Raw genomic sequence first — 14,607 nt, 5'->3', positions numbered from 1 at the left:
TTAAAGTCGGGGAGTGGGGGAAGGTTGTATTGGTATCTGGTTGAGGTGAATTAAGCAACAGTTTATAGAAAAGTAGCATTTCTTATGAATCTTTAAAAACTGTGTTGGAGGCACTTCCCTGGTGGTCCAGTGATTAAGAATCCGCTTTCCAACATGGAACTCTGTTTAATGTTACTTGGCAGCTGGGATGGGAGAGGAGTTTAGGGGAGAACGGATACATGTATATGTATGGCTGAATCCCTTCGTTCTTCACCCGAAACTATCATATTGTTGACTGGTTATACCCCAATACAAAATAAAAAGTCTAAAAAGAAAGAAAGAATCTGCTTTTCAGCACTGGGGCTGAGGGTTCAATCCCTGGTCAGGGAACTAAGACCCCACACTCTACAAGGCAACTAAGGCTGCGAACCACAAACTACAGACCACGAGCTCTGGAGTGCCTGCACCACAACCAGAGAGAAGCTCGTGAGCCACAGCGAAGATCCTGCGTGCCACCACGGAGACACGGCGACGCCAAAATAAACAAATTAAAACATGTGTGGGATTCCACTGTGTAAACAAAAGAGAAGAGGGCACAAAGAAAGAGGCGAAATACAAACCAAAGATGACAGTGAGGATGTGCTTAGAGAGTAATATTACACCAGTGGAGTGAGAGGCTTCATAAGCTAAGAGTGAAAGAGGAAAGTGAGAAGCCAGCCAGGGCTGTCCCAGGAACCCAGCGAGGCAGGTTAAAGACTCTGATCACATATCAAGACATAACTGGAGTCATGAACGATTTCAGATTAGGGCAATGCTGTGATCAGTGATGTGATCTTTGGCAAGATTTTTGCTGTGGTGATAGGACTTCCCTGGTGGCTCAGGCGGTAAAGCGTCTGTCTACAATGAGGGAGACCTGGGTTCGATCCCTGGGTCAGGAAGATTCCCCTGGATAAGGAAATGGCAATCCACTCCAGTACTATTGCCTGGAAAATCCCATGGACAGAGGAGCCTGGTAGGCTACAGTCCATGGGGTTGCAAAGAGTCGGACACAACTGAGTGACTTCACTTTCCTTTCCTTTGCTGTGCTGATATTTAAGATGGATTGTAGTGGAGAGCAACTGAAAATCAGTTAAGAGGCTTTAACAATCAGCTGAATGTTGGGAACCTGAGGTCCAGTTTTGTCCGTAGAAGATGAAATAAAAACATCGGTGGCAGAGAGACACCCTGGGGGCTGACTCTCGTGGACGTCCCGGGTGATAAAAGGAGGGTTAGTGAAGCAAATAGCGTGGCTCGTATTCAGAGAGAAGAAGAAAATGCAGATAAACCGGGTTTGAAAGAGGAAGCGCTGAGGCCTGCTGTAGGCAGGTGATCCGAGTTTCTGGCATGACATCTGGATAAAGACATCCTACAGTCAGCTGGAAATGAAGACTGGGTGAGGGGTGGTGGTTAGTTGGACTGTGAAATCGTCTCCGCTAGAGAGAACTTCAAGTGTGAAGAAAATTTCACTGACAGGAAAATACAGAGGTCGAGGAGCTGAAAGACTGAACCTTGAGGCACATCTCTATTTCAGGGGTCAGGCAGAGGAGCAGGGAGACAAGGCAGTTCTGTCAGGGAGTTCCCAAACAGACTGAGCACCTGCTCTGCGTGTCAGAAGTTCAAGTTCCCAACAATAGCATCAATTTATGCACCTGTTTATCTTCCAGGATGATTCTTCCTGCAGGATTGCAAATGTCTTATTAATGTCACCCACAACATCCATTTATCATAGCTGTTTATTATTCATTTCAAAGTGACAGGATCCCTGGCACTCACCTAAACACTTAGGCAGAGAGACTTCCTGCGATAACAGATGTCAGGTAAAAGGAAGAAAGGTGTACACTTTTACCTTAAAAGGTAATCAGGTTTTAGGATCTGGGTTTAGAGACAAAATTCCTTTGTTGTGTGAATTCTTTCCCCCCTCCAAAGAATTTGGGGAGAGAAAGTTTATTTTTTTTTTATGGAGAAAATAATTTTCTACATGAATTATGAGAATTCTGTTCTTTATGGAGGTTTGCATACCTCTCTGCACTTTAGTCTCCATATGAGATCTACAGCTGATAAGCAGTCAGTTGCCTGAAGAAACGTGCCAAGGAGTAGCAGACCGACTTGGTTGACTATGCAAGATTCACAAGGATAATTTAATTTTTATAACCGAAGGATCTGTCTTGCTACAAGTTTTTTTTTTTTTTTAATTATTTTTCAGCTTGATTAATAGCCTCAAAGTTCAACGTCCCAAAGACTAGTCCTACCTGGCCAACAAAGCTTACTTTATGTTTTTAGGCTTTATGTCCTCAGAATGTGATCTTTATCTTAGATCAAGGGCTTCCCAGGTGGCTCATATGGTAAAGTGTCTGCCTGCAATGCCAGAGACCCGGGCTCGATCCCTGGGTTGGGAAGATCCCCTGGAGAAGGAAATGCAGTCCACTCTAGTACTCTTGCCTGGAAAATTCCAGGGACGGAGGAACCTGGTGGGCTACAGTCCATGGGGTTGCAAAGAGTCGAACACAACTGAGCGACTTCACTTTCACCTTAGATCAATGATAAAATTCCAAGGATTAGTCCATCGCCCAGAGGACAAAAATCTCAATTCTCAACCTCATTAGCACATTCCATTTACAGATGAGAAGTTTAATCTTTCTACTGTATTTCATAGCTATCTCCACTTGTATTCTATCTCATGTTTGTCAAGAAAAGAACTCCAAGACAGGGATCAATAAAACTTACAAGGTGAAAAACTGGGAAAGGAAGAGCTGATAGACCAAGAGAGCCTGGTATAGAAAATAAATGTTTGCAATTCATATTAGTTTATAAGGTAGAACAGGTAATAATATTAGCACTCTCCTATTAGAAAATAATAATAAAACTTACGATCTTAAAATAGGCATTTTCCAGCATTTCTGTTACAGTGGCCAAAAGTAGCATTAGGTTATCTATCTCCGCATTCATGGTGATAAGACTGATGCAATCCTAGTGCTACTCTCTATTAATAGGAATCAGAGGCTAAAAGCTTAGCTAATAGTAGAGAAAAATCAATATGGGTATGGAACATCTTGTTGCCTTTAAGAAAGAGACTTTCAAAAATGCCTCAGGAAGACAAAGGAGGCAGTTTAATGGGGTGTACACATTGCAATAATTCGAGCAACATGGATAGTTATAGTCCATTGGGACAATATGACTATGAAAAGCCTTGATGCATAATAGTACTCAACAGTGAAAATGTGTGACGTGCACAGAAAGGTCATTGGAAAGCAAAAATAAGGGCATATTTATTTTTTAAAAATATGTTTAGTAAGTAGGCTGGAGAATTTATACAGATAGATATGATATAGATGTTCTATTTCTTTTATTTGATCTTTCTAGAGTTGAATTTAAGTCCGACAACTCAAGGAAAGTTGGAGATTTTTCTTGGTTGCCCAGAGGGATCACTCCCTGTGGCCGCACTTAACAGCCAGTAGGAAGTCCACCATGCATCAGGGGCTGATGCAGGAGGCAGCACCCACAGAGAAGAGTCTGCTGCCCAGACTCCCCTTTCACCCCTTTGATGACAAAACCACGGGGCGTTTACATGCCAAAAATACTGAAAGACTAAGACATCACGAAGTAAAGGCTCGCTGCCCAGGACTAAAAACCGGATGGACATGCGAGCTCTTGATGAGGAGGAGGAGGGCTCCACGTTGCTAACAAAAGGGCTTCTGATGGCTTGCTGCCATAGCAACAGAACCTTGGCTCTAAGACAAAACTCAAGCCAGAAAACATCAGCTCATCAACTTTGAAGGGATCCACTAGGATACCGTACGCCAACCAAAAATAAGGGACCAATAACCCAGAATCTGTAGACTCAGCTGGTCTGACACTGCCTTCTGAATTACTACAGCTCTAGGACAGTATAGGCCATGGCACCCACTCCAGTGCTCCTGCCTGGAAAATTCCATGGGCGGAGGAGCCTGGTGGGCTGCAGTCCATGGGTCGTGAAGAGTTGGACACGACTGAGTGACTTCACTTTGACTTTTTACTTTCATGCATTGGAGAAGGAAATGGCAACCCACTCCAGTGTTCTTGCCTGGAGAATCCCAGGGACGGGGGAGCCTGGTGGGCTGCCATCTCAGGGGTCGCACAGAGTCGGACACGACTGAAGCAACTTAGCAGCAGCAGCATCAGGACAGTATAAGCACTGTGTAAGTACGGAATAAGCACAAAGCACTAGGAATGCATAAAACAAGTTTATAAATAAGGAAGAGAAATCAAAACTATAGTAAAATATTTCTTGATCACTTAAAGGTAGGTATAATATATTTTGAATCCTACTGTGATTACTTGTGTGTGTTTATGCACGTATGGGCATGCTGTCTGAATTTCGTGAAGTTTTTCAGTGAAGTTGAGAGAGATTTTATAAAAATATTTAGGAGGCTCCATTTACTTAAATTTGTAATCAGCAATTAAAGACTTAAGATGATTTGACTCCTAAGGTATGTTTTGATTTAGTTGTCCAGTCACTTAGTCATGTTCAACTCTTTGTGACCCTATGGACTGCAGCACACCAGGCTTCCTTGTCCTTCAGTATCTCCTAGAGTTTGCTTGGAGTCATGTCCATTGAATCAGTGATGCCGTCCAACCATCTCATCCTCTGTTGTTCCCTTCTCCTCCTGTCTTCAATCTTTCCCAGCATCTGGAAAGATTGTTTTGATTTATTTAGTAGCAAAAGTAGTATTTGAACAATGAGAAAAACTTTTAATAATGAATAAGATTACAAATATGAGCAAGTAACAAGTTGCTAATATTAACAAGTACTTTCCCTTCATAAAAGATCCTTGGTTGCTAAAGATCCTAGGAGCAGGGTTATTCTCTGATTTTTTTCTTAGCAGGAATTTTGCCTTTCAACATCAGGTAATACACCCAAGAATTGCACTCTGGATTTTCCTTCCTCCCTGCAAAAAGCACAGGGTCGCGTTGGCTTAAACTCAGATCCAGTAGGAAATCTATAAACTAATTATTTTCCATTATCTACTTCAGTTATTCTGAGTAAAGGTGGAACAGTTACCGATCAGGAAGGAAGCCCTGACCTTCGGCATACATTGAAAACAAAGAAGCATATGAAACAGCCCCACGCTCCCAGCCCTCAGCAGGGAGCGAGAAGCGACAAGGCAGACTCTGGTGCAGTCATAATTCTGTTTACATCCCTGATAGGATACACACCAAGTCTTCACTGGGAACCCCAACTCTGGGATCTGATGCCTGATGATCTGAGGTGGGACTGATGTAATAATAATAAAAATAAAGTGCACAATCAATATAATGCAAGTGAATCACCCCAATACCACCCCACCCACCCACCCCCGTGAAAAAGTTGTCTTCCATGACACTATCCCCAGTGCCTAAAAGGTTGGGGGCCTCTGCGAGGAAACGTGGGTCTTTGTGTGTGTCCTCTGCTCAATATCGACAACTAAAGCAAAGGAAGTGTGAAATGAATCTAACAGAGATTCCAGCACATTCTCTCACTGTATAGGGTCTATATTTTCTATGTTTATCCTGACAAGTAGTCCTGGGTCAGCCTGACATGCTTTTTAGACCTTTGTAACTTGAACTTAGAGAATTGGTTTGAGGTGATCACAATGAAGGCAGAGATGAAACCCTGTTTACAAAACTGTGGTGCCAGAAAAAAGCAGACCTCTTGTCTAACAGGCCTGATCAATGCATTAGCCACTTCACGCAATATTCCCTACTCCCCAAAAAGGTTACCAGCACAACAAAGACCTGGACGGCGTGTCTTGGAGGCCCTTGTAACGGGATTTGACAAGAGCCAGGCACTCTGGGCAGGCTCCGTCAGTGTTAATGGAAGCAGAAGGGGCTCAAGGGCAAGCAGGAGTCCTTGAAGGGTGATGGGGCGGGGAATGGGGGAACCTGGGAGTTGTGACCTGTTCTTTTTCCCATTACTCCCTTATATTTAGTTACTCGTTCTAGCCGGTGAGTTGTAATTTTATTTGCCGTCAGGTGACTCTGGCCTGGTCTCCTATGTTAATTGAGTCTTGCACGGAAAGGAAAAATATCCTGTAGCCTGTGGCAGGGCCCCTTTTACAGGAAGGAAATCGCCCTCTGGCAAGTGTCTCCCGTTGATAGGGTTTCCGTTCCTCACCTTGCAGAGGGATTTGTACTTGTGCACAAATTAGCTACTTACTGGGGAGGCAGTCCCAGGAAGCGCTGGCTGAGATGTGAGGTGGGACACAACGCAGCCGACAGGGGAACAGAGGACGTGGACACAGACAATGGCCAGGTGGACACAGCGGGGAGAGGAGAGTTTGGGCCGGACCGACAGAGCGGCAGCGACATGTGCACAGCACCACGGGTAGAGCAGCTGGCGGGGACCCGCTGTGCAGCACAGGGAGCTCAGTTTGCTGCTCTGTGATGACCTAGAGTGGTAGGATGAGGGGGAGGAAGAGGATAAATGTATACACAGAGCTGATTCACTTCACTGTATAGCAGAAACTAACTAACCCAGCATTGTAAAACAGTTACCCTTCAGTTAAAATGTTTAAAAGTGGGTTCAAAAACTAGTTCCCACTGTGGGCCACAAGACTGTCACCTCACTGGGGACCTCAGATCAGCTTAGAACAAACCTCAGTCCATCCATCCAAAAGGTGAGGGAGCTGGGGTGTTTAAACACTAACACTCCTCCTGGTTGAGGGCTAGACTAAGTGGGGTGGGGAATAAGACTCCAGAACCTCTGACCTGGGATGCACAGTCTTCTCTGCCCAAAAAAGCCCTCAGAAACAGGGACAAGGTGCCAATTACATCCGCTAAAATCTGCCTACAAATATATAAACTGCTTTCCATGCTAGTGGTCCTTCAGACAGACAGACAATAACACCACCTCCTGGATAAGCTGTTGGAGGTAACCAGGAACAGATGACTTCCACCTGACTTGACGCTGTCCGTTTGATACAGACTTTAGGAATGAAGGTCAGAGTCAGCATCACTTTGCTGAAGAATCCAACATGGTTGCTGGCTATGGAGGGTGTCCGTTCACTGACTCTGACCCTTGACACAGCTCCTGGACCCAACACTCCCACCTGCGAGGCCCTCCCTTGGGTACAGGGTTCTGGAAGTTCAGAAGGCTAAAAAGAGCTCAAATTCAGCACAAGGTGGGCTGACCCGGACTCTACTCAAAAGTATGTATTTTTTAACTTAAAAAGGGTAATTTTTAAAATAGAACTTTAACGTTTCATATTGACTTGCAGTTGACTGGCAAACATTTGTCAAGCTTAGACAATAATACTGGGAAGCAGTCAGGAGGTTCCAAGTTATAAGGAGGGACACGGAAGTTCCCAAGAGGAGGTTTGAAGTCAAAAGCCAGTGAAGTGGATGGGCGCTGGGACCCATTTATTTATTATTTATTGTCACTTTAATGACTTCCAGGAAGCAAGTAGGCAATGCTCTTTCTACTCTGCAGGGCTTGCAGTCCGGGGTAATATCTAAGGGACTATAATGCACGCCACGGCAATCAGAGCAAACTCCATCTGCCACCCCATACAGACAAAATTATCATATCTCTGATCCGTGCATCACATTTGAAAGCTCAGGAGTGGAGGCAGACAGCACTGGGGTTTTCTTGAAAGTGCTTTCTATTAAAGTGGCAGATCCAGTCTGATGAGGACTGGGCGAGTTCTTACCCATGGTGAATGAGACCTCTGCGTATCATATTTAGAGGGACTGGCCAGCTCTGGGATGGCCTGGGCCTGCTGGTGAAAAGGCATTTCACACACATGAGTGCATGTCAATTTCACTTTATGTAAAGGCAGTGGTGTCGCCCTCAGAGGAGGTACAGCCCTGCCCTGTCCTGCAGGAGGGACCCAGATGTCTGAAAACAAGGTCAAGGCAGGGGCCACAGTCTCCTGCCTGACTTCTGCCCATGAATCTCCACCTCTCCCTCTAAAGGCTTTCAACAAGAAGGCCAAGGAAGACACTCAGAGGCTACTCGGTATTCTCAGCCAAGACCAGCTCTAAGGAATTCAAATGTTCTTTCAATTCTTTATGAAGAAATAAAATCATCTTGTTTATGGTTTCCTTTGCTGTGCAAAAGCTTTTAAGTTTAATTAGGTCCCATTGGATTATTTTTGTTTTTATTTTCATTACTCTAGGGACGGGGTCAAAAAAGATCTTAGCTACTAAAAGGAATGAAATAGGGTCATCTGTAGAGACTTGAATGGACCTACAGACTATCATGCAGTGCGAATTAAGTCAGAAAGAGAAAAATAAATATTGTATATTAATGCATATATGTGGAATCTAGAAAAACAGTACTGATGATTTCCAAGGCTGGAATAGAGACACAGATATAGAGAACAGACATATGGACACAGGGTGGGGAGTGGAGAGGAAGAGGAAGGTGGGACAAATCGAGAAAGGATTAATTGAGATGAACTGACATATATGTCAGTTTACACATGAACTGACATGTGTAAAATAGACAGCTAGTGGGAAGCTGCTGTACAGCACAGGGAGCTCAGCTCAGCTCTGTGATGACCCAGAGGGGAGGGATAGGGAGAGAGGCTCAAGAGGGAGGGGAGTGGCCAATTCACTTTGTTGTACAGCAGAAACTAACACAACACTGTAAAGCAATAATCCACCAATAAAAAAAAAAAGAGAGAGATTAAATGTCTACCACGTCTTGGGGGCAGCCCCAGCCCAGCATGTGTCCAATGTGTGAGGCCCCACCAGTAGATAATCCTGGATAAGTGCCAGCATTGCATCCAGCTGAGATCCCAGGCAGGGTGGCCACTCGCACATCTACCCTGGACCTTCTCACAAAGCCGATGAGGACACAGGACTGCAGGAAACGGACAGAGACCTTGTCGCTGAGTCAACGAAGGTGTTTTATTGCGAGGTGGGCACAGTTACAGAGCACGAGTCAGAAACACCACAGTCCCCGCAAACGCAAACACAGAAGCGGGCCTCCTTCTCCGATTCCTCCAGATGGAGCAGGGTCAACGGCAGGGTGTGGGGAGTGGTCTCCAGTCCCTGCTCTGCCTTAGAGAGTCAGCCACTTACTCTTGGTTAGTTGACATCTGAAGTATTTGAAGCCGCTTTTCGATATTTATACTTTCTCCACCATTCTAGCTGCAGGATCAAACAGGAATTACATTTCCACCTACAAGGTTTGTATTTCTTTGTGAGGTAGCATAAGCCCCAAAGAGAATGCAAGAGCCTCAGGTACAATATGTTTGATTATATTTCAACTCCAAGCGATGCTGCACTGAGATCGCTTCAGTACAGAGGCAAGTGGGACTCGGCCCAATACCTGGATCCAGATGTGAAAACGAGTAAGAGAGAAAATACATTTTTAATCTAAAGATCAGGAATACACACATCAACCATGCAGACCCATTTACTAGGTAACCCAGATGACAATTCAGAAACCCCTAGGGACAATATTGGTTCATAAACAAGGTTAATTTCAGCCACAGAATTATATTTTCCAAAGCAATTCTTTTCTTACACAGTCCCCAAGGCCAAGAAAAAAGAATGAAAGACAGACGAAAAAAAAAAAAAAAGACCAGCCAACCACTCAAAATCATCTAGAACTGCGAGCCAATAGGGTGATGGCAAAGCAAAGACCGTCCAATCAGGAACCGCGGCTCAGGGCGCTCCAATCTGAAGGTCTGCAGACTTTGCATCTGGCTCCGGGCGCTTCTTGGGTTCCAGCTGCTCTGCTCTGTTCTGTGGACCAGCTTGCTCCCCATCATGGTCCTTCAGCGGTTCCCAGGACACCTGAGAAGGCAGTGCATCCTCCGGCTAAAAAGTAGAGCCTGTGGAAGGACACACAGGAAAAGACCCGTCAGGCCAAGGCCAGAACCTTCTGACAGCTAAACGCTGATTGAGTCGAGGGCAGAGGAAGAGCGACTTTCCTCACCTCCTCCAGCCCGGCTTCCTGCCACCTCTCTGGGAGGGTGGCTTCGTTCTTGGGAGCAGCCAGCGGCGTGGCATCTTTGAGACACTGTCGTGAGTGCATCAGGGTACCCGTCATCTCGCAGGCCACGATCTCTGTTGACAAGAACATTAGTCAATTCCCCCACGTCACTGGTCTGTGGAACCTTGAGGAGGAGGAGACACAACAGAGCCACACAGACACACGGAAAGGAAGGGGTGGAGTGCGAGGACAGGAGACAAGAAACTCGGAAAGGATACTCTACCTGCCCCCTGTCCCTGAGGTTCCCCTGGGCAGCCGTGTGCCGACAGAAGGCGTGAAGTGCTTTCTAAGTGCGCCCAGAGGTCTGAGAGGTCAGGAAGCATCCTTCCACTGCCAGGCAGGCGCCTGAGTCCAAGCTCCTCGAGGACCTCAGCCAGCCTCGCCCCAGCTCTCCCGAGTGGGTCCTGCCACTGAGATACTACATAACAAAGAGCAAACCGCAGCGCAGATTAGCAGGGTGGGTGCCTTCTTCCTCGGCCCTGGAGGAGCAGTTCGGGAGAGGCTGGGGTACAGGGCAGGAGGGGCATCAGCTGCCACCTGGGCTGCTCTTTAGCGCGTCCAGTCAGCTGCCAAACCTCCACTTCCCACCAGGTGTCAAGTCTCTAAGAGCATCCCCCAGGCCCGTGTCCTCACTTTGGTTCTCGCAAAGCAGCCTCCGGGTCCGGAAGGGAATGTCTGTCAGAGGCAGGCTCCCTGTCTGGGCAGCAGAGCCCAGCCCTGGAGCGAGAGGTATGCCTGGCTCCTCGTCTGCCCATCCTTCCCCAGCACCCAGGGCCACCCCTCTGTCCTGCTCAGCACCTGTCTCCCCAGAACACTGGGGAGCCATGAGGAAGAACAGGGCTGAGAACCATCGGGACTTGAAGAGCTTCCAAGAAGGCAGGGAGAGGAAAGCATTCCTGAGACACAGCCACACAACCCGAGTTGTCAGGGGGTAGGGGCTGGCGGGAGTGGGCACACGTAATAAGGTGGGCATGTTGTCTGCAGAAAAAGTATTAATAAACTAAGAACCAGTCTAGTTTTCACTGTGACCATGCACTCCTTGGCAACTCTAAGCAATATGTCTGGCAAAACACGGCTTCCTACCCAGACAGATCCCCCACCCCTTGGCCTCATCCCGCCAGCATCTTTGCTTGTGCCCCTCCCTCCTCCAGCCCCTCCACCCTCCAGGGGGCTCTGCTGCCCCCAGACCCACCTGCCACATCCACCTACTTCCAAGCTCCATTTAAATGCTGCCTCTTCAAGGAAGACTCTCACGACACCCCTGGCTGGAGTCATCCCTTCCCTCTCTTAACTCTGAGGACAGTGCATCTATATCTTTCTTTCACTTGAACCCTATATTAAACATGCAAAAGTGTTATCTTCCCTACTGACTGCCATCAAGATGCAGTGGAAAGCATATGGGATTTGGGATCTGGCCTGGGTTAGAAGCCCAGCCCGCACTCTGAATTAGCTGTGGGATGTTTGGCTGGTTATTAAACTTCTGTAGCTTATCTCCTCGTCTATACACAGGGAGACTCTCCCCTCTCTCAGAGGGCTGTGCATTCAGTTAGAAAATACACACGAAACACTGAGCCTGAGCTCATAGACCCTCTATAGCTATTAGTTTCTCTGCTCTCCCTGTAGTCTTTTTCTTCTGTCCTCCTTCCCCACTCCTGCAGGACTCACCAAGATTTCATAACATGTGGAAGGTATAGAAATGAGGAGAGTGTTGAACACCTACCGTATGGGCCTATTTGGAGGTTAAACGGGGTTAAACACTTGTTAGTCTCTCAGATCAGAATCTGGCACAGGATGTAATAGAAATGGATGTGAAATAAAATAATCTTGTGAGTTGACGAACAATTCCCTGACTCCGTGAAGACTCCAGATATAGGTTATCAAGATGTTCCTTGCTCTGCTTCAGACTCCCTCCCACCCTCCCCAAATAAAAACATCAGGGGTAAACACCTTCTGTCCTCACAGGCTGTGCCTCTGCAGGCCAGTCACTTCAGCTCTCTGTGCCTGAGTTGCCGCTTCTGTCAAATAGGCAGCTTCTGTCAGGCAGCTCCTCGTACAGTTCTGAGGAAGGTTAGATAAGACACTCCCGGTAACGTCCTTAGCATGGTACCCGGCGTGTGTGTTCTCAAAACGATAGTTCCCTTAAGGGGGAAACGTCCATTAGTACTAACATTGTGTGATTTTCTAAACACCACACTAAGCACAGAAATAGGCAGTTCTGTGGGTCTGGGTCTTTATTTCCTTTGAAGGCTCCATGCCACATGAAACATACATTACATAAATGGGTATGCCTTTTCCTTGTTAATCTGTTCTTGTCACTTTAATGTTCAGATCCAGCCTGGGACCCTCTGTGGGTTGGGGGAAATGCTTTTCTCCTGCACAAGTCTTCCTACTAATTCTTCCTGCTAAAGTAACCTTGCAGTTTCCGTCTCCTAACCCAACCCAGCCTGAGACACCCTTTCCTCTCCCTCTTCCAGGGACAAATTATGCCACCCCACACACAAGGATGCATGGACATGTCTACTTTTTCCCCACATAAAAACTATCAATAAATTATCTACATATCTTGACATTTCTATGCTAGATCATCTCTGCCCAGCATCTAAATACAGGATAGAAAAAGAAGTTGAGTGCATGAAATCATATAACTTGACAGATTAGCAAGCAATCAAGCCCACCTTCATGGGTGGAGATCACACTGGGCGCTCCTTGCGGGGGTGTGAGCCAGAGCCTGGGCACAGCAACCTTGTCCAGGGACCAGAGTCCTGGCTTCAGTGTCACCCCCTTCAATTCAGGTCACGCTGTGGTGCCCTGACCCTGGACAGTCCTCACTGCCCATCTGCCAACTCTCCAGGGAGGGCGTACATGGAGAACAGGGTACCAGAGGAAACTGTCCTACAGCGGATCCACGTCAGAGGCATGACCACAGCCGCCCCGGCCCACTCCCTCGGCGCTCATTCTCATCCTTTATAGACACAGAAGGACACCCAGGCCAAGTCCCCAGTGCTCAGTGATCACCCCACCTCCCCACCCAGCTGAGAGGCAAGGAGGACACGTTGATCCATCCCCAGCCACATCCCACTCTGGTCCTTCTGCGATGGTGCCTGTGGATGAACCAGGGCTTCATGCAGCAGATGCAGTGGGGATCCTACGATCCATGTGTGGCCAGCCCACCCACCAGCCCCAGAGTGGCCAATGAGTCCTGATGGAGCAGCCACCACCCAAATCCTCCTCAAACTGCCTCTCACCCTTTGGCTGCTTCAGCCAGGATCCTGGACTGTTCCACCAGGGGCTGGGCCCCACACACCCTTGAGAAACCTGAAGAGAGAGTCCTGGCTTCAGTGTCACCCCCGCCAACTCAGGGCTCCATGGACAGTCTCCTCAATGTCCCCTCTCCTCCTCTTTCCAGGCCACCACGCTCATCAGGACCTGTAAAAATGCCTCATCCCTCAGGCCTCTCCCAGGCCAACCTCCAACTTAGCTAATGAACTAACTTTAGTTGTATCTCTTTGCAGGAGGGTTTTCTCCAAAAATCATTTGGGCACAGCAGTCCAGGAATTTCTAGGTATCCTGATGGGCATCCTCAACCAGTGACTGATGGGGCCCAGGGTGGTTTTGAGGTGCATGATTCTCAGCTGCTCCCCAGAGCCAGCCCAGCAATGACCCTCTACTGGCCGCTGTCCTTCCCTGTCCCCCCACTGGTGTTTCCAATGTGGCCCCAATCAACTACTAGCTCTCAAATCCTTTTCTTAGGGACACTCCTGGGGAACTAAAACTCGGTAGAAAACTTCATTTTTCCAGTTCCAGTCACTTCAGCCACTTCAACAAATGCTTCAATTCTATGTACATATAGATCTGTGTATATATAAACATGTGTAATTATAAACCCATGTATATATAAACATGTGTACATATAGATCTGTGTATATATAAACATGTGTAATTATAAACCTATGTATATATAAGCATGTGTACATATAGATCTGTGTATATGTAAACATGTGTAATTATAAACCTGGGGATTCCCTGGTGGCTCAGACGGTAAAGCATCTGCCTGCAATGCAAGAGACCCGGGTTCAATCCCTGGGTTGGGCAGATCCCCTGGAGAAGGAAATGGCAACCCACTCCAGTACTCTTGCTTAGAAAATTCCATGGATAGAGGAGCCTGGTGGGCTACAGTCCATGGGGTTGACTGAGCAACTTCACTTCATTTCATTTCAATTATAAATCTGTGTATATATAAGCATGTGTACATATAGATCTGTGTATATATAAACATGTGTAATTATAAACCTATGTATATATAAATGTGTACATATAGATCTGTGTATATATAAACATGTACATATAGACCTATGTGTATATAAATGTGTATATATAGATCTATGTACACACATATACATATCAGTTCAGTTCAGTTCAGTCGCTCAGTCGTGTCCGACTCTTTGCGACCCCATGAACTGCAGCATGCCAGGCCTCCCTGTCCATCACCAACTCCTGGAGTTCACTCAAACTCATGTCCATCGAGTCGGTGATCCCATCCAGCCATCTCATCCTCTGTTGTCCCCTTCTCCTCCTGCCTCCAATCCCTCCCAGCATCAGAGTCTTTTCCAGTGAGTCAACTCTTCAGG

The 14,607-nt window shown here is 46.8% G+C and overlaps 1 pseudogene; it reads right to left on the bottom strand.

Moving 5' to 3' along the window:
- Positions 1-9,648: 9,648 nt before the first annotated feature.
- Positions 9,649-14,607, bottom strand: part of LOC104990176 — a 77,601-nt pseudogene continuing 72,642 nt past the window's right edge.

Source organism: Bison bison, unplaced genomic scaffold (genome assembly GCF_000754665.1).
Source record: "Bison bison bison isolate TAMUID 2011002044 unplaced genomic scaffold, Bison_UMD1.0 scf7180017864171, whole genome shotgun sequence".
Taxonomy (NCBI): domain Eukaryota; kingdom Metazoa; phylum Chordata; class Mammalia; order Artiodactyla; family Bovidae; genus Bison; species Bison bison.
This window is presented reverse-complemented; position numbering and strand designations above follow the sequence as displayed.